The sequence below is a fragment of the Melospiza melodia genome, chromosome 13 (assembly GCF_035770615.1).
Source record: "Melospiza melodia melodia isolate bMelMel2 chromosome 13, bMelMel2.pri, whole genome shotgun sequence".
Taxonomy (NCBI): Eukaryota; Metazoa; Chordata; class Aves; order Passeriformes; family Passerellidae; genus Melospiza; species Melospiza melodia.
The window spans coordinates 11,175,610-11,198,273 of NC_086206.1; the positions used below are offsets into that span (position 1 = coordinate 11,175,610).

Here is a 22,664-nt window from a genome sequence, read left to right on the forward strand (position 1 = left end):
CCTAGGTTGGAAGAGACCTTTAAAATCATCAAGTCCAACCCAAATCTACTCAATTATGTGAGCTCTTGTGCTAAATTAGTGGTTACACCTTTCAAGGAGTCTTATGGACACATCTGCACTATGGGGACACCTCCCAGGCTTTTTACTAGGTATATGGACCAGGAAATCCCTCTATGGGGTGTGGAGTTCACCTTTCCTGGCTAGAGCAACACAGATTGAAGGATAAAGGGTCAGTGTCCTGTCCATGTAGGAGTTAATTTCTCTTGATGTGAAGATATTAAAGTGAATCTCTGGGACCTTCACAAGATGTGATTTGGAATCAGATATCAGCAGTTCTCCAAAGAGCAATAATGCATGCAGTCCAGGGATGCAAATAAATTTGAAATACTATTCTCCAACTATAGCTAGAAATGACACAGTTATTTGTGTATAAACCCATCCTTTTCCTGTGGCATAATACAATTTTTGAGGCTTTCAGGCTCCTGCACTGCCATGTCTTCTGTTTGCCATACTCTGTTCTGGGACAGATCCCTGTGTTTTGTGGTGCATGTGAAGAGTGGACATTTTTGATTCAAAGCAAGTACTGGCAAACTGTATGTGAATTAATGAAAGGAAGAAAGAAACAGATCTGCAGCTGGTTTCTATAGATTTCAACTTAAATATTTTAAATTTCTAGAAATGGACAATATAGCTTTATCTGTGTTTAATCCAATGAACATAACCATCAAACATAACCTAAAAAAAAAAAAAAATCAGGATTTCCTATTACCTCACTTAAATATGATAGAATTCTCTCCACAACAAAGCAAGCAGCAGCATTTCTCTGTTCTGAGACCGTTCTAAGTCATAGACAGGAGGCAAAATAATCAAACATACATTGTTGTTTGCCAGAAGAGTCCTCAAGTATTCTACAACATATATTTTTCAGAAGTATCACCTGAAAAATTTATCCTTGAATAAGATTGAAATGTGAGGTCTAGCAAGGTATTCTGAGTCTGGATTTTTTAAACCTAATTCTGTTGCAAATGTAACTACTCTGATTGTTTTGATTTAATCAAAACTGGCTGTTAAATCTCTAATTCTAATGTCTTTTCAATCTTTGCTCAAAGTGACACATATGTACTCTGTGACTGTGCATTGTGAAGGTAACAACTTGTTATTTGGCCTATCAGTTGTTGAATATTCAGCCCCTTGTTGGAATTGTTCAAAATGTAAAACTATTTCTGCCTTTATCATTCCTGTCTCTCAATTCATCCTTAGAGATCTTTTCCAGAAAACAATTAAGAAAAATACAGTGTATTTTTAACTTCTGAGGCTGAAGGTTTCCAGACTTGCTTTGTAGATTAAGGAAAAAAAGAATAAGGAGGAGGAAGAATAAAGTATATATTTCATCTTCTAATGATAAGCCAATATTGAAATATACTTGTTTTTAAAGATTTAGTCAACAGCTTAATACAGATATAAAATAGTCCAGGTATTAAGATCACCATAAGAGTTACCAATCCCATTTTTATACGAGTACTTGATAGTCTCTGAAAAATGAAAAATTAATTAAACCCCACAAATATTAGTTCTGGGTTTTTTTTTTTTTTTTGTTTTTTTTTTTTTTTTTTGTTTTTTGTTTTTTTTTTTTTTTTGTTTTTTTTTTTTGTTTTTTTTTTTTTTTTAGCAGACATCTAAGTTCATCTTGTCTTTACACCTCAGCATAATCAGAAGAAACAATTTTAGTTGGTGAACTCTGTTCAATCCATTGAGGGAAAAAATCCCTATTTACACAAGCCAGTTAAGACTTAGAAGAATCACCAAGAAATTAACATTAAAATTTCATAATAAGCATTAAAATTTTCAAGTAAGGCTATCAAATACAAAATCAGACCACTGTAATTAAGGCTATCCTAGCAGTTTTTCAGAAATAATTGCCAACCCTCACATATGTCACATCCAGCCATCTACATGCATGGCCAGAGTGAACTGGGACTGTGTCAGCTGATTATTTCTGTAATAAAACACCACTTTGATTAAATGAAACATTGCTTGAATATCGTTGAATGGAATTAAACTGAGAGTATTTTTAAAATTGTTTCTAGCTACCACCACTGTTGGGAACATTTAAAGCAAGTGTTGTTCATATTTGTTTTGGGATTTTTTTCATTTATCATTCAGAGCAGCTGTCATGACTGGACAAGTCAGCATTTTTATGTCATTTGTGTACAGAAAATACTTGTGCTCTCTGTCTAAAAAATCCTTAACCTCTCACTGATAAATTATCTACAGAATTTAGCCACAGTTTGTTCACACTTTCATATTCCATCAAGCAAACTAGAAAAAAACATTCTTAGCCAAAGGATGAAGAGTTCTGTGAGTCTGGTCTAAATCTCAGTGAAATCAGTAGAGACTCCTCCAGACTCTGGTAGTCTCTGAATGAAGCTCTAGGTGTACATTAGATTTAGAGACACATTCTTTTGGTGTTATTTTTGTGGTCTTGTGCCACCTACCCAATAGACTTGTTTGCACTTGCTGGGCTGGGCTGTGACTCCAGTGAAAGGATCATGTCTACTCTTATTTAGCTTTGATTAACATCATTAACCTATCATGCACTGGAGCGACTTGCAGAGCAAATTGGCCAATTTCAGCAAGCCACATAAAGCAAAGAACAGCTTGGATTGTCAGATAAACATACCCAGAGGTGCAGTTAGGATGCTGAAATTATTAGGTGAATGATAGGAAGCCAAAAAATCAGTGAGCCACTTGAGCAGAGAGTATAAACATAAATATCCAAAAGCATGCCACAGTGCCTGCGTATTTTATGTTGATGTGCCAATACATTATCTGCTAAGGGTTTATTTAAACCATTTTTGTATTCTCTGCAATTCATTTACCTGCATAAAGAAGAGCCACTAACAGGACAGTGCCTTATGAACAAGCAACCCTGTATGTTTTCCACTGCTGTTTATAATTCTTCATGCTCATATCTACAATTCATGAGCAAATTGGCTCGTGAATGTTTCCATAAAGGTTGAACAAAGTATGGTGCTGTTAACACTCACACTGTCATGCACAGAATCAAAATGTGCCCACTCTCATTCTATTCATCACAGCTCAAAGACATTTTGGCAATGATATTATCCAAATATTATTAAAACTTTGAACCCTGTCCCCATAAATTATAGCAAAATGGCTTCAGAGCCATTAGGCAAGGAGGATGTATGGGCTCCAGTTGCTTTGGAGTAATTATGTGCTTAAAAGGAAGCGTGGCTAAGCATTCTACCAGTAAAACGAGAAAAGCTATGATCATTTGTTACTGTTTCAGTGCTGTACACAGTATTGCTCACACAGGTCAAGCCAACCTTACAGCAGGACAATTATCTGCCTAGAGAGACCAAACATCTGTTATTAAGTACGCAGAGGCACCACTGCAGCATGCTAGAAATCTTGTCCACTTCATTGGTTTGGCTTACGGTAATGTACTTCAAACACTTGGCTAACTCTGTACAACATCCCCCCTTTCTTATTGTTACTGCAACAGTTCAGCTTTGAAATATGCAGTACCTTCACTCCCCCATTACTTCCTTTAATATGTGCACAGCTGTTAAAGATGATGGTGTAACTTAAGATGAGTCGCTCTTTCTCTTCTCTTTTCTCTCTCTCTCTCCCCCTCCTTCTCTTCTTTCTTCAAAATGTGTTCTGAACATTCCCAATACATTTTTAAGTTACCCACTGAGAGTCACTGTGGAGAATATGAGTGGTGCAAAAGTGCAGGGACACACAGTTTTTACAATATAAAACAAAAGCTGTTTGATTTCAAACATTCCCATAGCTGGCTGAAGAGGCAAAGGACTCATTTTTACACAATGGTTATAAAATAATGTGTTTAAAACAAACAACAGCACAAGGAACAGACACCACTTCCCTGCACTCACTGACAAATGGGTAGAGCCATGCATTCCTGCCAGGCTGATTATTCACCTGAAGTGAGGAGATTCTGAACTCTACACAATTTACTCCACTTTTTAAAAGCTCTGATGTTAATGTACAACTATTTCTCCCCTCTGATAGAAATTGGAGATGTAAGTGACACATTTGCTTTCACAGGGCATAGCAAGAAATGTAAAAGAGTAATGAATGGGTGGCAGAGATGTCAGGGTTAGAAATTAGATCTATCTTATCTGTCTTGGGTTTTTCTGAGCAGCCTATCACAGTGTGATAATCAAAACTTTGAAGGAGATTTTAAGTGGGAGAACTACAGAAATCAAAGATCCTAGAAATTTTTTTCATGCTTTGAGGAAAACTGTACTGCTTCTGCATTTGCTTTATACACACTGTACTATAGAAAGAGGAGATGATACAACTGACAGATTTACGCCATCCTGAGATTCTATCAGCACACACTTCTCTTTAAAGAAAGCCAGATTTCCTTATGTTAAAAGCAAATGAGAATAATACTCTGGGGTGGAAAACACAGGTCCACACTGCTGCATACGTAAGTAGAAAAGTGAACATGATCACAAAAGCTTAAAACAACCCTATATCAAAGATTACACTATTTTGTAATCCAGATTATTTTGCCCCATAGAGAAAAAAGGCTCTGGAGGAAAAGTCATACCTCATCACTGTGATGCGTGGCTCATTCAGCCATTCCCATCTCCCTTTTCATGATCTGTGCCTGGGAATAAAAGGCCAGTTAGGCAGAGAGTTTGAAACTGGATCAGCAAAGAAGAGTGTGTCTTCTGTCTGAACTTTATATTCACTCATGCCTAGCCTCAAAGGAATTACAGAATCAATTCAAAACATACCTATAAAAATATTTTAATTAGCTTTCTTATAATATTGAGTGTTTTGAAACTCAAATATACAAGGTAAGTTTTAAAAGAAATTATTTAAGATTTAGACACATTTTCCGTGAATATTTATCTGATTTAACTTTGAATCACTTGATTACATCCTTTTGAGTCCCTAAAGAGAATAAATAAACATGATAGGACAGAAAAAAAGACATTTTAAAATTTGGCACACCACAGAAATCAATGGGAGCTTTGTTTAAAAACCACAGAAGCCTCCAGTTATGACATAAATAGTTTTCTGTCTCAAATCACTACAGTTTATAAGTACTCATGATAATCCAGGTGTTTGTTTTCAAAATGGGGCCATGAATTTACTGATAAGACTCATCCAAAAGAAGAGTTTATACATGTCCTATGCATATTTACTTCTTTACAAAATGGCCATTTACACAGTGCAGATGTATAAATTAAAGATACTTCAAACTCAGCCTTATGGAATACATCAAACCAAGCTCATGAACTCATTTTTTTCTAATTCATTTAAATACCATTAGCAACCAAGCAGGATAATTGAAACCCTACTGTAAAATAACACTGTTTGTCAATATGTTCACAATTAGAGGTGCACAACTTTTGTGTCAGTGTAAGAGAAGTGACAATAGGTGATTTAGAGTCACAGAATTGTTTAGTTTGGGCAAGATCTCTCAGATTATCAAGTCCAATCAGCACTGCCAAGTCCACCATGGGACCATGACCCTAAATGCCACATCCTCATGTCCTTTAAATGACAGGGATGGAGGTGGTAATTCAACGCTTGACTGGGAAAACTGTTCCAATGTTTGCAGCCCTTTCAATGAATTTGAGGTCTAGGACTGGAAAATGAAACAGGAGAGAAGAAACTAGAGTTGTTCTACAAACACCTACATTTTTTGGAAGACATTCCTTCTGAAGAATGAGACAATCAATTGTTTGGAGTTTGAAACAATCAATTGTTTCTGGATCAGTGAAGTCACACTGGTGGTACTTGCATTGAATTCTGTGGGCTGCTCAGTGGAACCAGTATTCACCTGGTGATGCCTCACCTGCCAGCTGCAAGTGTACCACTTGTAAGAAACTAATCAGCATCAGTAAAGGCTTCAAAAGAAGTTCCTTGAGATCACTGGATAAAAGAAATTCTGTAAATGCAAAGGTGGATAGAAAAAATCCCATGCAAAGAAAATTTCATAAATATTCAAGCCTGAGTGATGGGTGCTGCACACAATGCATATTAATTAATGCAGTCTTGCAACTCCCTGCACTCTTTCTATGTAACTATTGTCAATTATCACAGCACTGCATAAAGCAGACATGTAGCCTAGTGCTTAACTGAGAAAGTCTGCCCATTCAATCTTTGTGCTCAATTATACCATTTTTCTTTATTGTCTTGTGGAAGGCAAATTACACACACCCAGTCACTTTACATTTTTTGTACTGTGATCAAAGGTTTTGCCAAGAAATATTGCATTCTATGTAATTTAACGAAAAAAACCCCAAACAAGCTGGAGTATGAGAGAAATCTGGGACAGCATTTCAGGGTAGAGCTCAGAGTTTACACAGCAATAGTTCATCAAAGAACCTCCTTCTTCTGACCGCCTTGCCCAATGCCAGCCTCGACACACTTTCCTGCTCCCAAACTTCTCTAACACGCTAGCAGAACTTTATTTCATCCCTTAAAATTTTTTTCAAAATTCCATTTCCATATTTCATTTAAATACTGATTGCCCTAGAGATGTAGAGCTACTGAAATATATTTCAAGCAAAGTTTTATCTCAACAAGTCTCCAGGAAAAGAGGAGAAACCCAATAAAAAAAAAAAAAAAAGAAAAACAGGTTAAAAAGGAGAAGCGTGGGAATGAGCTTGTCAAAGAGGGTTTTTGATCTGTCTCACAAAATATTTGACTATGTGAGAAGACAAGTACAAGTAGATGAAATTTTCCATATAAGAAAACTCCTCCACAGTCTAGTTTCAAAACAAAGAAGTACACACATTAATGTCAGCCGTTCTGTGCCAACTGATTAATTTTTGTAATCTTGTTTTAGGTTTCCTCTTCAATTGTCAGTTGTAGTTTCTTAAGAAATCTGCACGCAGCTGCATTTTAAAGCATTCTACTCAAATGAACTAATCTCTTATATTGTACTTGTCAAAAAAAAAAAACCCTTTCAATATTCTTTTCCCCTCAGAAGGAATAATTTATGGCAAAGAACATTTTCTCAAGACCTTTCCTTATCAGGAGGACATATGTGAAACTGTGGGCATAATTTTGTACTATCTTTTGCCTGCTTGATAACAAACAGTTTGTGTTACTAAAGCACTTCTTTATGCAGGTGGATGATAAAACCATCCTTCAACCTGAAGAAAAATATTTCCTCATGCAGCTAGGAATACACTTCCAAATTGCTCAGAAGAACAGATATTTTTGCAAACTTATTTTGAAGCTTTCCTATGTTGATATGACAAAGTCACTGCTTCCTGAGAGCAGCTGCCTGCTACTGCCATAAGGTATAGCCACTTTCAGAATTTGTTTGTAAACAAAGGTTCTCCTGTGACATAAAAAATTACTCCAGGTATCAAGTAATTTCAAAGCCTCCATGAGAAATTTGAATATTCTTTTTGCTGTGGTGGCTGCTTTTTCTCACTGCTGGATGGTGGTGGAGTTGGAAAATAACCTAAACAGTTAACATGCAATGAAAGTTCAGTAGCCTACAGGGAAAAATCTTTCAGCCCATTTTTGAGAAGACAAACATCCAACCAAAACATTAACAGTTTCAGTAAGCAATAATCACCCTGGTTAGCAATCTAAGCAGGGATTGTACAGACATGGTGATGAAGCTAAAATCGAATATTAGTATGGTCTTTCTAAGTTTAGTTGGTAGATTGAATCAGGAAAAGTGTCCTGTCTAGACAGCTTCAGCTTTGTAAATAGAGGAAAGACCCCATTCCCTGTTTATCCAGTCCTTTTATGTGCTCACCTGAAGACACAGACACACACACACACATTCAAGTTCACTCCAAGGTTTAAGAAAAGCTTTAAAAATATTCCTTTTACAAAATATATTAGAGCCTTGGATTCAAAATTATAGAGACTTTCTGTTGGGCCTTTCAGCAATTCTTGCAGTGTTTATATAAGAGTGCTTCTGACACTAAATTATTTGCAAATGTTCCTCTTTTTGGGGGGGATTTGGAGCCAAATTATAATAAGCAAGAGCAGATTGACCCAGATTAAAAGATACAATTAGTCTGTCTGATTAGTAAACCTAAAAAGTACTACTTACACTAAGTTATTGTTTTTATGACAAAAGAAGACATCCTGGCAGAACAATAAAGTCAGTGCCATGGAGGAGAACCTTGCAATTTACTCCAAACAGTTTAAAAAATTCAGTTTAGAGATACAGTAATTCAGTAGAGCTGAAATATTATAATGCCAAAGGTAAGTAATGACACAAGTAAATACACTGTAACTGTATATGCATGATTCTTTTTCATATCAGTCATTTTTTCTCCTGGCACAGGTGAAATTTTAATCATATGCAAAATCCCCCTGAATAGAGTAGACTCTTACAAAAAATGCCTTTTTTTTTTTTTTTTCCAGTAAGCACTCAGGCCCAAACTGACTTGACTTTACAACTCCTGTGGGACCTGTCTTGGTATAAATTGAATTGAAAATTAAGTCTTCATGTGTGTAAATATATACACATGTATATTTTTATTTACCCAGATGTAGAATTGCAAAATTATTCCTTTAGGGACTCAACCTTAAAATATTATATATTGGCTAAATTTAATGACAAACAATGCATCAGTCACTATTTGTGGAGTGGGGGAAGGAGGAACTGAATCCATTTGCTATCCTATAAAGCACTATGATTAATTAAATAAATACAGTAAGAGTATTGTACTCTGTAAGATATTAATCTGAACTACTTCCATTCAAGCACCCCAAAGCAAAGCATCCTTTCCATTTCTCCTGAGCCTGAAAGGTGTGGTTTTTGTGCAAATCTGTCAGATATCTCAGCTCTGGTTGCATACAACAGTCAATATTAAGTCAATTGTGGTCACAAAGCATGGGCATCAATGCTGGACAATGAGGTAGCTTCAGCAAGAATTCTTCCTAGCCTGGAAAAGCTGGTGATCATTGTGGCCTGAAAAGGGTCTACCCTAATGGGTTACATTTCACCAACCAGCTCAGAGTTGGCAGTTCCACCATTTGGTGCTTCCAAGTCTGTTGAGCCCCTTGCACACCAGTGTTACTGCTTTTACACGCTGGCTTCCATCATTATAAAATGCAGGTCACAGCCAGGAGCCATGTCCTGTTTCCCCTTACAGATCTCTGAGTCCAAAAAGAGAAAGGTGGTGGGTTTGTTGGGTTTTTCTGCTAGCTACACTGCAGGAACCTTGAAGAGAGGTCATCATCTGATTTTGAAAGACTTAGAATAGCAGGATCTCCTGAACACCTCTCTCAAATGAGAAACAACAAATTTTGTTCCAATCTCCCTCCCATATAGAAAATATGCTGATTTTCCCTCATTCTGGGAGGCAGTTTCCCATCTGCTGCTGACTGCTATGATGCTGTAACTGTGCCTATACTCTGAGCAGTTTCAGGATGACTGAGAAATGTGCATTTTTAAGACTAAAGGGAGAAGGAAAAGCCTGTTGTCGAGACAGGAAGCTGATGAGTCTTATAATAGCTGACTCTGCTATAGACTGTCTTTGTGAGAACAGGAGATGTGAAAAAAAGTGACCTGCAAAAGATAGGAAGAAGCCCTGGGAAGTGGTTGCTGACTATTTTGAGAGTCAGAGTTAAGTTTTATGCAAAAACCTCATATTTTGGGCTACTATATTCATGCTTCCAGTTTAGGATTATTTGTGGAAGTCAGTGTGTATAGGTACATATTATGGCACATGTGTGTAGGGAGCTTTGTGAAAAGTCAATCCTGCCCTGTGCGTCCACCATCAATATTTCATGTGGGTTTTTTCTTGTGGAGTACATTTAGATTTATTAAGTGCACACCCAGATTTTATGGCAAATGATATCAGGGCATTAGAAAGAATTGATGACTTAAAATCATGACTGCAAAGACAGCTTTGATGAGTTTAAAATAAGTAACATACTGAATTGAAGACTAGGAGCAGAAAAAGTTTTCCCTTCACTCAGTGAAGTTTCACAGGGCAGCTGAACTAATATAATTGTTATCAGCTTCAGAAAAGTGGGTTTGCTCCATCCCACCTGAACATCAGCTGAACATCCAGTTAGACACTTATGCAAACCTTGCAATGAGATGTTTTAATTTTCTGCAAGCTGTTAATTACTGTAAATCCACAAGGCAGAAACAACACCCTCAGACCAGAAGAGTACTTATAGTGTAAGTCCCAAAATCTAGCTCTCTTGTTCAGAGAGTCCAGTGAGCCCAGGTAGTCATGATTCATCTTTCCAGACTGCATTCAGCATGAATAATGATCACACAGCCCTCTCAAAAACAAATATTGTTTATAATGGTATTGGCATGTGTGCCATTTCTGGCAGTGTGAGCTGGGCTGATGCTCCTGAGCCTTCCCAGACAGCAGCTCTACCTCTATCAAATTCTCCTGAACCATAAAATTCCATCTCTAAACAGATCATCCTTTGAAATCTGCCATCTACTTTTTATTTTTCTCCTCCTGTGTTTGTAGGACTTTTCTTGTCCTGGTTCAAATAGCTGTAGAGGAAGCTTCAGAGCTGATAGAACTTTCTGAAATGAATTCTTAATGGTGTGCCAAGAAGTTTCAGCTTGGGCCATTCCTTCTCCTTCTACTTCCCCCTTTCAAACCCTCCATTAAGTGAAAACAATGTATTTTACAATAAACATACCACTAAACACATCCATATATAGACTGATTTGATTATTATTGCAGAGCAGCTCTGATTTTTCCAAAGCAACTTATCTTAGTCATCACCATACAACACAGAAAGAGTCATAAAATGAGAAAGTAAAAAAGAAACTCAAAACCATCTCTTTAACATTCCTCATGGACAATGTCTTCTTTATGTATTTTACTTTGTCCTAAGTGTTTTTCTAATGCTTTAGTAACTTGCTGTCCTCTGCCTACCACTGTGAGTGAGCCAAACAGGGCACATGCTTAGCAGGGCACATTTTTTATGCAATAAAGGAAGCAACCTTGTGAACTTAAACTGCAGGTTTTGGGAGATAAGAGGAAAGTCTGGGAAAGTGAAATGAGAATATGCTTGAAACACAGAGTGAATATCCATACTGCAAAATGGCTATAGAATATATAATTAAAAGTTCTTGGCTGCTCAGTGTTTTGTCTCATCCCCCTTAAAAGCTGCATTGTGACACAGGAGCCAGCAGCAACTCTAATTGTGTCACCAGTGACAAGGACAGTTATTATTACTTTTTATTATATGCAAATTCTCCATTTGTTCCTGCAGCTAATATGGCCTTCGGTACAGCATAGGTGAATTCTGTTTTTGCTGGCAACAACATATTCCCTGCTGGGAAAATATGACCCGTCATGGAAAAGGCTTAATCTTGAAATTCAGCTATTTTTTGTTTCTTGGTGGCCTCTAATTGCAAGCTTGAGGCAGTGCACAATAATTATCAGTCTGCAAGCATGAAAAGGAGTAAATGCCAGTCAGGCTATATGGTTGCTTTGTGCACACAACATGTAAAGAACTCTGCCATGTCAGTGGTGGGCTGGCAGCTTTCTTCTTCAGTGTAATGGCAGTGATTCAGCTGGTAACTGGATGAAATATTGCAGCAGGTTTCCCTGTTATGATTCTTTCATGCATCTCTGTCAATGACAGTTTACATTCTGGGATTGAGATCATTTGTTTCCTGTTTGCTCACAGCTTCAGGCTTTTCTTGTTTGCCACCATGGATTTACAGCCCTCCCCCCCAGCAAACCACATCTAAGAGGTTGAGGGATTACAAGGCTTAATACTTTACAGCTCAGCATATGTACAGAAAGTTGGAACTACTGTAAAAGGAATGATGGCTAGATATTCCTGTGAAATAGATACATACACGTGTGCAGATATGTATGTCTATGTAGAAAGAAGCCCACAGAGCAATGAGATGCTAGACTAAAAGGTTCATTGGCAGACATATCTTCTCATCTTCCCATAAAATAACAGGCTAAACCTCAGAAAGAAAAAGAAATATACAAATATCCTTTTTAATGTTTCTTCCCCTAATGCTACTTGGAAAATTATAGCAAAGTAAAATGCACACTTCAGAAGACTTCAAATAGTCAGACCTTTCTGTAGTTTGATAAAAAACATTTTACTGTATCCAAACAGTTATTAAAAGAATGAGGGCATAAGAACAAGCATGAACAACTTGACATAGTCCTAATCATACCTGCATAGTAGGAGAGATGCTTACACCCCATGTGCCAGATCTGAAATATTTTACTGCCATGCTTCTCCACCATGGACCCTCCCAATGCCTAGCTGAAGCTACTACCTACACGAACCGATGTGTAAATATGAGCACAGACAGGAATGCCAGAGCTTGCATTTAACTCCTGCTAAAATTAACTGGAGTTGATTTCAGCCTTGAAAAATGCAACCCTAAGATCTCAGAATAAAACATGAGGGTAAAGCAGTGAGACTAGAACAGAACGGAGAGTGTGTAATTAAATGAAGATCTGAATACAAGTTGCCCAGTCTAGCATCTTTCATCTTTGCTTTTTCTTTATCTATGAAAGGAAGTATTGTTTGTCTTTATCAGTCTTGACATGGTCAGCAAAACAGGATGAAATGCAGAGTTTACTGGGTAAATGTCACCTGGTTTTAGTTTTTTTTTTATTCACTGGCTGCTCAGAAGCAGTTCAGCTTTTCCTTGAAAGAGTATTTGTATTCAGAGAATTATTTGTGGTTGCCAGCTTATTCTCAAGCAGCTCATTACAAGCATTCACTCTGTAAGTACTTGGTTAATTTTGATTAGATAAATGGCTATAGGGTATGTTTCTGTCCCTGACTAAATCTCTAAGTGTTCAGTTTCTTAAGTATTCTTTGTAAACTTAATGTTTACAAATTTACAACTCTGCTTCTAAGACTGTTCTTAAATATTTATTTAATATACACTCTTTCAAACATTTCTGCCATAAGAAAATAAGCTTTGTCACAGCAGTTCAAGCAACAGTCTCTGGTGAGTGAAGTTTCAGAAGGGGCATTATTGGTTTGAGAGAGTACAACTGATGTCATCCTACTTGAAAAGGCAAACATGATGTATTATAGAGGCTAGCTGTAAGAAAACCAGTCTCATAGTCACAGTGTATTATATGAACCCCTCTGAACCCACTAGACTACTTTTAAATAAAATGGCATAGTCAGATTTTTATAAATGCTTCTGGATATAGACCACAGAATCAAATCCACTGACCTGTCCTTGTTCCTTTGCATGGCTCCAGAGTTGCAAAACAGTTGTGAAACTGTGTTTATCAGTGGTTTATTACTGCTTACATCATCAGAATGGTTCAAAGAAGCTTTTAAGAAGTAGTCTTAGAGACCTAAACTGAGACAAACCACCGCTATATTAGCTCCTTTTTTCCATCAGATTCACCCACATTTACTGCCAGTTGTATATAGGAATTCTAAGAATGAAAATGTGACCTTTGGGGAAAACACTGTTAAAAGATCTCAGGATCAAGTCCTGAATTAGGCTGGACTTTAAATATCAGTTCTTTATGTCAGATGAAATTGAGCAGAAGAACCAAAAGGAGGCAAAGGCCAAGCTATAGCTTAGCAGAAGTGGACCAGCAGAGGCAGCCAGGGAGCACAAGTGGCAAGAAAATAAGTGAAACTCCTTCCCAGCAACAACGTTAAAGCCACTGTTTGAAATGCTCATCCTGAGCAGATTCTCCTGAAAAGAAAGGCAGGAAAAGGATAACCCACTTTGCCAACTGAGTCAAGCCACAGTCTCCATGCAAAACTGACACTAAGTATTTTACTCTTTACAAATAGTCTTTATAATTGGGATTTTTAAATAATCCTTCTTAAAAGGGATTGCAGCTGTAATCAATTTGTGGAGGGCTGTTTTAATAAGAAGCTGCTCGAATAGGATTAACTATGAGACCCTAGACCTCTTTCCTCCAGTCCTTAAACTCCTATTTGAAACATTTAGATACCCCATAAATTATTTATTGGTCTTACAAGGTGTCATCAAGCTAAGAAAATGATGCTTGACAAGTTGAAAACCGTAACCATTTCCACCAATTTGTTAACAGCCTCTCCCACATGGCATGTAATGTCTCACTTCTGCCTTGTCTTACAGGAACAGTAGTCACATTCACCCATTGCACCAAAAGCACATGTGGGGAGCTGTCAGAACTCGTGCATTCTGTTTATTTCAGGAAACGTTCCAGAAATAATTTATAGATAGGTTGAAAATAGAATGTCAAAGTGGATTTCCTTTCTCTTGTAAGGTTCTTAAATAACAAGGGAACAGAAAAAAACAGTTTTTCACTCCCTCTGTCTACCAAAAACTCTGTGATTTCTGAGCTGCACAGATCAACACACATATAGGCATGCTATAGAAAGGAATTCAGGGAAAATCTATGAGGGCTTTGGCCAAAAAAAAGAATTTCCCCCTCACATCTCTCAACAGCTCTATCTGTCAACTAAGGTAGGAAAAAAGGCTACTGAATTTTTTTTTTTAATTTTTTTTAGGACTTCTCCAGCAACACTGGTTAGTAATGACTGGTAAAAACACAGTGAGATGGGAACCTCTCTTCTCTGCAAGGGATCTGGTTTAAGGATCACTTCAAGCATGAGGCAACCTCCATCTAGCAAATATCATCCTAAATCAGTCTTTATAATTCTGATTACCTGAGAAGGATAGAAACGCACTGCACCTGAAAATAGGTTTCTGCTCATCACTGCTTCTTGTGGGAATGTAATACAAGGTTTCATGCTTGCTTTCCTCTGTAGGGTCTTAAAACACTAACTCCCATGGTGGCAATGTTCAATCATTAGTTACAGCAGTTTTGTGGGGATCCTAGGCCATAAGCACTTTGTTTAAATAGTTTGTTAGTCTGTCTTGATTTTATTTAGATATTTACTTTTTGCAGCCACGTGAGATTATAGATTTGATCCATGGTGCAACCAATCTTTGTACCATGAAGCCATCTGTGCCAGTGCATCACATAAAGCAATTAAAAAACTGGTTAAACAAAGACTTCAAAGTGAGAAGCTCTAATTTATTACATGCTGTTTAAGTACTGTATTATTATACTAATACCTGATCAGTCAGCCTTCCACAGCAATCATAAAGCTGTCCATGGGACCAAGGCTCACGGGGGAGTGACCTGCAGTTTTGCAAGTGTACAGTTTCCACAGACAGAATATCTGAAACTAAATCCACTTAAAAGCACAGAACTGGGGAAACTACAGATGCACACAAATAAGGTTTTGTCTGATCTACTTCCTGATATAATTTCAAGTTCACTGAACTTCTTTGATGTTTGGTCATTTTAAGAGACAGTGACTGCTGAAAGCTTCTCTTCTGTTCAGCCGTGGTGCATGGACACAAAGGACAGCAACAACTGCCACCATTACTTATGGACAATCATGTACATCTGACTGTATCAGCTATTTAAACATTGGGAACGGGTGTGGTCATTTAATAGAAAATCCCTCTGACTTAAAAAGGGAGAAAACAGAATATGAAGTGAAAAAAATTAAGAAAAAATATTATTTTTACTTTCAAAAATATTTAAGCTGTTTGCTTCTCACTCCTTATAGACACCAGGAGATTGTGGTTTGGTTCTTTGTACAACATCTGTTTAGTATGAAGCAGTGTTAGTGTATCATGTAAAGCAATTAGACAAACTGGCTAAACAACAACTTCAAAATGTGAAGTGTCTGGCAGTCCTGGCTAAAATATTTAAACTACAATACAGTGCCTTTTCCACAAACTGCTCTATGAAATAGATAACTCCCAGCAGACTGAAAACACTAGCAGAGATGTCACAGAAAAGACAAGCTTAGATTTAATGCAAGAAAATTGCTGCTGTCTTCCATCTGATTTTTAGATGCTTATATATGATTTTTAAGTCTTCAGCATTTATAAACATGTACTTTCACTTCATATTTACAAACTTGGGCATGATTACCTCAGATATTGGGTGAAAGCAAATAGTGTTTTCCCATTTTCCTTTGAAAATCTCGACTTTGATTGTTAAAGCACACCATCAGCCATAAAGCTACTGTAAATCACAAAAGGAAAGCACAATTTTTAAAAACTGCACTTTACGGTGAGAAACATTTCATAAGAAATGCCTGAGTATGCCAAAATATTTGAATATGAGTTTTTCCTTGTTCAAGGTAATTTGTAGAGCTTTTATGATTGTACAGTCCTGCTCATTCATGAACAAATATATTTGTAGTTTTAGGCAGACACACAGAAGCAAATGAGTTTAAAAGGCACAGAAAGCCACATAATTTAGCAAGGGGAAAATGGAGAAATTCTTGAGCTGCTAATAGAAAAGAAGCACATTGGCCTAGAAACTCCTTTTGTTTATAATTTCATAAATGGAGTCAGTAGCCTGAGACAAGCCTGTCACATCTTTGGCACTGAACAAGGGTCAGTGATGGATAACTGACCTCCTTTCTCACTTTTATCAACAAATGTCAAAAAAGGCAAACAACAGCAATGACATCCTGCCCAAACAGCCAAGAGTGTTTCATTTTCTTTGCACTTCTGTTTCCTCTGTGCCTTTAATCAGGGCTGGGGGATGTAATTGCTCTGTCTGGGCACAGCTTAAGGCATGCTGTGCAACTAACAATTAGTTTAGAGACTGAGATCTATAAATTTTGAGAAAAGAGTAAGAGGATTTGGTGTGCTTGAGCTATCCTTTCTAATGAAGAAAAATATCACACCGGAAGGGACCCAGAGTGTTATCAAAGCAACTTAATATCATCTGGTAGTGATTTGTAGGCCCTCATAATCTATTGTGATCATGTTGAAGGGGGAGGAAAAAGTCCACGTGTTCCAGTGTTTATGAGATTTCCCAAACGATGGCCGCCATCTGTGCAAACGCCACTAATCTCAGCCACCGTCCCCATGGCAAATGGCTCCATGGGATTGTCCGAGGCAAGGGAAACACTGCAGGAATGTTGGGCTATTTATTGTTTATAAAAATAAACCAAGGGGACTAAGACATATGCGAGGAATTTATATCAAACAGCTGCAAAAGCAAGTTGTCTCAATAGGCAGGGTGCATCGATGATGCAATCGGACCACACTGAAAGATTTTCCTATTAATCTTAGAATATACATGGCATGCTTGAGGTACTGATTTGTCCCCATCTACACCCAAACTCACCTTACATGGATATTCTTAAAGTAATTTCTGAAAACAGTTTATATAGACAGAAACTGTTTTATTATGTGAGTTTATTAACTAAATAAATATAAACAAAGTCTAAGGACAGTCTGTCCCCATAGAATCTTACCTCTCTCAAACATTCCCTCATTACTCTCTCAGCTAAACAAGCACAATGCAGATACTAACAATCAGTGTTAGTGAACCACGCACACCAAGTTCCTAAGATTTGAAAATTCCTTGTTCTATGGTTAGCAGTCTAATCCCATCAAAGTCCTTTCCTAATTTCCTAATGAAGAAGACCAAATCCATCACAAGCAACAACATTCAGCGAGCACAGAGTCAAGGAGTAACTAGATAACACCAGAATGACAAACTCTGTCACAGCAACCCCACAAAGTACAATATTTTAGTGTTGAGCCTGCATGACAGCAACAGACAAAGGGGAAAAGAGAGCTGATCAGAGACAAGCTTCTTGCCTTTGTAAAGCTGGTTTAGCAGACATGCTTGACAGTGGAGAGACTGTTACGTTTTTAACTGTTAGTGGTTTAGTGTATGTACAGCAGCCTCTGGGAAATTCTCTTTCTAGGTTACATGCTTGAAAACAGCTATCTTCGCTTTTCATTAAAACTGCATGCACTTTGAAACACCTGCCTTCAGGAAAACTCCCAAGCTGATTGACTCTAACATGAGAATTAATTCAGGCTGCTTCAGTGTGTGGACAAGGCTACACAGAACAGTGTGTCAGAATTAGGTTTTTCCATAATACAAACTGGCAAGGATTGCTCTTTTGGGAATCTTGCTCAGATGGAATTCAAGCACTTTGTTTGACAACTGATTTTCAAGGTGTGTGTCCTTTTCTTTTAAACAAACACATGGTGTTTGAAAGCCAAGGTACAACCATGCATATGTACATATATATGAATGAGAAAAGGACAGCTCCTAAGAAATCCTTTGCTATAACTTGTGAGTGTTACTTATCCATGCTAATGCCAGAACTTTCCAGCTAGAAGGAAGGAAAAATGTTTTGTTTCATCAATTTGTTTCAAAAGAGTGATCATAAATGCCACTGGTAGATACCAATTGTGCTTTCTGACTTCTGGGAGACTAGAACTTGGGTTATACAGTCTTAAGATGTTCTAGTTCAGACACTGTTAATGTATGAGGTACACACTTGAACTGGATGCTTTTTATCAAAAACTCCACCCCTAAATCCCACCCTTCACCCCAAAACAAAAGGCTTTAACTACTCAAAGAGCAGTTTCTGTGCTACAGGCACACTGTGTCAATGAATGATTTTGCTGAAGCCCAGGCCCCAACACCTGCATTGGTTAAGGTCCCAGTTTTCCTGCAGTTGTAGCTGATCTATAAAACAGCATAAAGGCTGTTTAAAGTCATTAGTGAATCTGACAATAAACTTGCTCTTTTACAGGCAAGAGACAGTTGAGAAACAAATTCAAAGATATCTGTTGTCTTAATAATCACTGAAATGCAATCTTGGTGTTGCTCAAGGTGTAATTACCTGACATTTTTCTCTGACAGTAAGGCATAGAAATTCTTGTATTTCCTTTAAACACTGCCTGTTCACTTCTGTCCCTGTGCTTCAGTTAATTCTCCTCTGTGCTGAAATGTACAGAAGTGACCTCACAAAAATCTGTAGAAGCACAGTAAAGTCAGGGAACCTTCACAGTTGCCTCTACCTCTAGAGAAAATAGATACTAGAACTGCAGCAGCAACAAGCTTCATTTCTGATCAGATTCTAAACTGATTTTCATTAGAATACATGTACAGTCCTCACTTTAGGAAAATCCTATTTCAAAGAATGCTAAGTCTATCTTGTTCTGTTATATAGCCCAAAAAATTAAGCTGGGAACATTTGAATGTGCCTCTCTTAGGACTGGACTGAGACATTTCACATGAGCATGTGAAATGATCAGTATTAAAACAATGTGCCTGGTAGAATTTCCTTGTGTCAAGGACTGTCTCTCTTCCTCCTTGCCAGTATGTGATCATCTATTTGAGTACAGAGATATAATTTTAGGTTTATTACCAAACACTGCTCCTAACACAGGTAGGATTGGTGTGCATGGACACTCATGGTTGTCTAGCAGATCAACCAAGACCAAGGTTCAGGAGAGAACCCATGTTCAGCCTGCAGGTGGGTGCTCTTATGCACCAGCCCATGGGCCAACACTGCAGACACAGCTCCAGCATCCTTCCTCTCTTTCTGCTAGCAGTGGAAGGAGCCAACTGGATGAGTGGGAGCTCACCTCAGCCCAATCTCCCAAAATGAAGTCTCCTGCACTGGGACACTGCTTCCATCTCCCACTGCAATTTATTTCATTCTGAGTTGTACCACTGGAACTGTTTATCAAGTCATACTATAAAGATTGTTGTAAACTGATCTGGGTTCAAAAGCTTTCATGAAATGCTGGCGGCAGATGTGAGGTTGGCAAGAGTCTCCTAAATCAGTTGTGCTACATGAGAGACAGAGAAACTTCATCTAGAGGTTTTCTTTTCCCCACCAGCTTTTGTGTATCTTATGTCACTAAATTCACAAACATGTTGCAGAAGCTGACAGGAAAAGAGTTGCAGAGCTTGAACCTTACCAGTGAACAGCCTTTCCATAAGGAAACCTTACACTGGCATTGGTTTGTAAAAATGTATGGAGACGTCCCAGGTAAACCTAAGTCTCTAGTTTTCAAAGATAGAAACAAAAATAAATGGTGTCTTTGTGTAAATGCATGCCAGGGAAGTACATTCATGAGGATTGAAATGATGCCTGGTTTTTCTCATGCTCTCTCTCTCACGCACAATCAGAAAATAAAATTCACTGATTGCTTCTGAGGTTTCCTTTAAAACATCTTTATAACTCCAGTGTACTTTCTACTCCTACTTACTCCTGCATCATCAGTCATGCACAGTACTGTAAAATACCATGTTTGTCACTCCTCTGAAATGTAAAGGTATATGCTACCTGAGAGATGTTGTCTCAGGCCTGCTGAGTGATTCATACTATGATGAAGTCTTACTATGATGGGAGGACAACAGGCCATTCAGTAACTAAGTTTTTTCACAACTTATTTATCAATCTTTCAACACATTACCACATTTTTCCTGTTAAAACACACAGAACTATCACCCAGGAGCTAGCAAAAATGGTGGCATTTTGCTCCTGTTCACAAAATGGGTTCTAAAGTACCTGTGGGCTAGAAACATAAAGTGCTTTTTACTGCTTATAGCAAGCATAAAGGCTTTCAGACTGCAAGATGCACAATTGCTTCACCACAAAATGAGCAGAAACATTTCATTTCTGCAGAGCCTAGTCATTGTTTGTGAGCTGTGTAACACGAGGAGCCTGACACAGAATTTCCCTCTAATTAGCAACTACGTATGTCCAAGTCAATTGAGAAATAGGACTTAGAAAGCCTTAAAAACATTATTTTAAGTGTTATCATTCCCCCTGTTTAAAACAGGAAAAGATTATGCTAAGACACACAGGTACACAATGGGGATCTTACCTTTTACTTCTCTGTCTGGATGCACAACATGAGAAGCCATCTGTCCTGTAGGACAACAAGAAAATATCTTTGCTGGTTTTATGACAACAATTAATTTTTGTGATCCTAGAGATCCTCTTTTTTCATCAGGTATTAAATAAAGCACTTTCTGAGGAAGATGAAGGTTCTTAGAGGTTCAATAGGAATTGCAGTTTAAGCAGGGTAAAGGCAGAGCTTGAAGTTTACCTCCATCTCTATTACATCCTCTTATAAAATAGTTGCAGTGTTCTATCTCTTTATGGAAGTATATCTATATATCTTTAAAAAGTTAAGTAGATATTTTCTACTTGAAACACATATGATTCACTCATGAATAGTTTTCAAGCCCTGGAATCTGACTTGTTTCATTTTTTTAAATCTGATATATTTTAAATCTGATACAACAGACTAAGCTGTTGTAAGGAAGCATGAAGGAGCTATATTTATGTGCACCAGCTAAATATCTCATTTGTCAGCATTCTGAACAGGAGCAGTCTCAGATCAGTGTCTTCTCCCTCTGTAGTCACAAAATGAAAACTAATTGTCTCCCTGCAAGCCCCTGTAGCATCAGCAGACAATACTCCTCAAAGGCCATGTGAGTACAATCAGTGTCATATGATGCAATTTAAGCAGAACACCAATGGACAAGATCTACATCTTCACAGAAAATCTCATGAGAAAGGAATTTATTTTTATAAATTAAAGCACATAATTTTGCCTTTTTTATAAGCTACGTGGATTTTGTGTTTTTAGTTATATAATTTTGAGTTATATGACTAGCTAAAAAAAAAGTCTATAATGAAGATAAACCTGGAATAGACAAGATAAAATTTTTGACTGTTTTGTACCAAAGCCAGTTGAATCCACCAGAAACTTAAGGAGTAAACAAAAAAAACTTAGTCTAAACACTAGAGAGACTGAAATTTAAACATTATGATATAAACTCATGTTACCTGTAAGAGTCCTGCAATGGATAACAAAGGTGTTTTCATGCACTCATCATCCTCAGGCTTTGTTTATCCTTAATGCACTCCTCTCATTCCCACAATCTGCAAGGCATAAAACAACAAAATCAGTGGTGGGAAGGGGAATTGCTGCCACAAACCTAAAAATTAAATAAATGAAGAAGAATTTAAAGATTTAAGATGATCTTAAGCAATATTACCACAATATATATCATCACATATAATGACAGAATAGACTCAGGGGTTTGCGCCACCCCAAAAGGAGAGAGGAGGATCCTGCAGGGCTGAGCTTTGTCCCAGGAGCTGCTGCACTCCCAGAGGATGTGCCTGTCCAGGCAGCTGCTCGGGTGGTAGGGCTTCTTCTGAGTCCAAAACTCTGTGACATTTATCCCAAGAATTGTGAAGTGTGGCGAGAAGCTACTTTTCCCTTCTGAGGACATTATTTTCTGCTGGGTTTCACACTCACTGTGGAAGGGATTGCTTTAGAAAATCACTTTTTCCTTACATTGATTTTCTAGTTGCTTTGCCTTCCCGAGGTTTTGTGAAGTAGGAAGGATCATGTAGTATTGAGCTTACAATAAACAAGACCTGGAAATGGACTCTGTATGACATTAGGAGTCAGAACTTAAGCTGATTTTTTAGATCAGGCAGTAAAATAAAAAAACATAGCAGATTAGCCTGATGAAGTGTTGTTTTGTTCATATTTTCCTATTCTTAAAAATAAAACTTTTTCAGGTTTCAGAAAAGAAGGAAAAATATCAAAGTAAGGAATGTTCTCAGCATTCTTGAAACAAGTGATTCTTCATATTACTACTTTTTATGGGAGTAACTGTCAATCATCAATCTTAAAAACTGTCATAAACACCCACACATGCTATTTCAAAGATACCTAATGTAGGATATATAATACCATATTTCAAGCTGGATTCAAAGCTTTTCATCTATCTAATAGTTAGGAACAAGGAAAAACACAAACATCAAATGAAATGAAATGTATTTGTTGATGCTAACTGCAA

The 22,664-nt window shown here is 37.5% G+C and overlaps 1 long non-coding RNA gene across 2 annotated transcripts in view; it reads right to left on the reverse strand.

The window, feature by feature from the left end:
- Positions 1–22,664, reverse strand: part of LOC134424040 (uncharacterized) — a 37,027-nt gene that overhangs the window by 4,569 nt on the left and 9,794 nt on the right. For both annotated transcript variants that reach the window (XR_010029314.1, XR_010029313.1), the window contains 3 exons: positions 21,637–21,732; positions 20,666–20,710; positions 4,604–4,663 (listed from right to left, as the gene is read on the reverse strand). This is a non-coding gene — a long non-coding RNA (uncharacterized LOC134424040). The remainder of the gene's footprint in view (positions 1–4,603; positions 4,664–20,665; positions 20,711–21,636; positions 21,733–22,664) is intronic.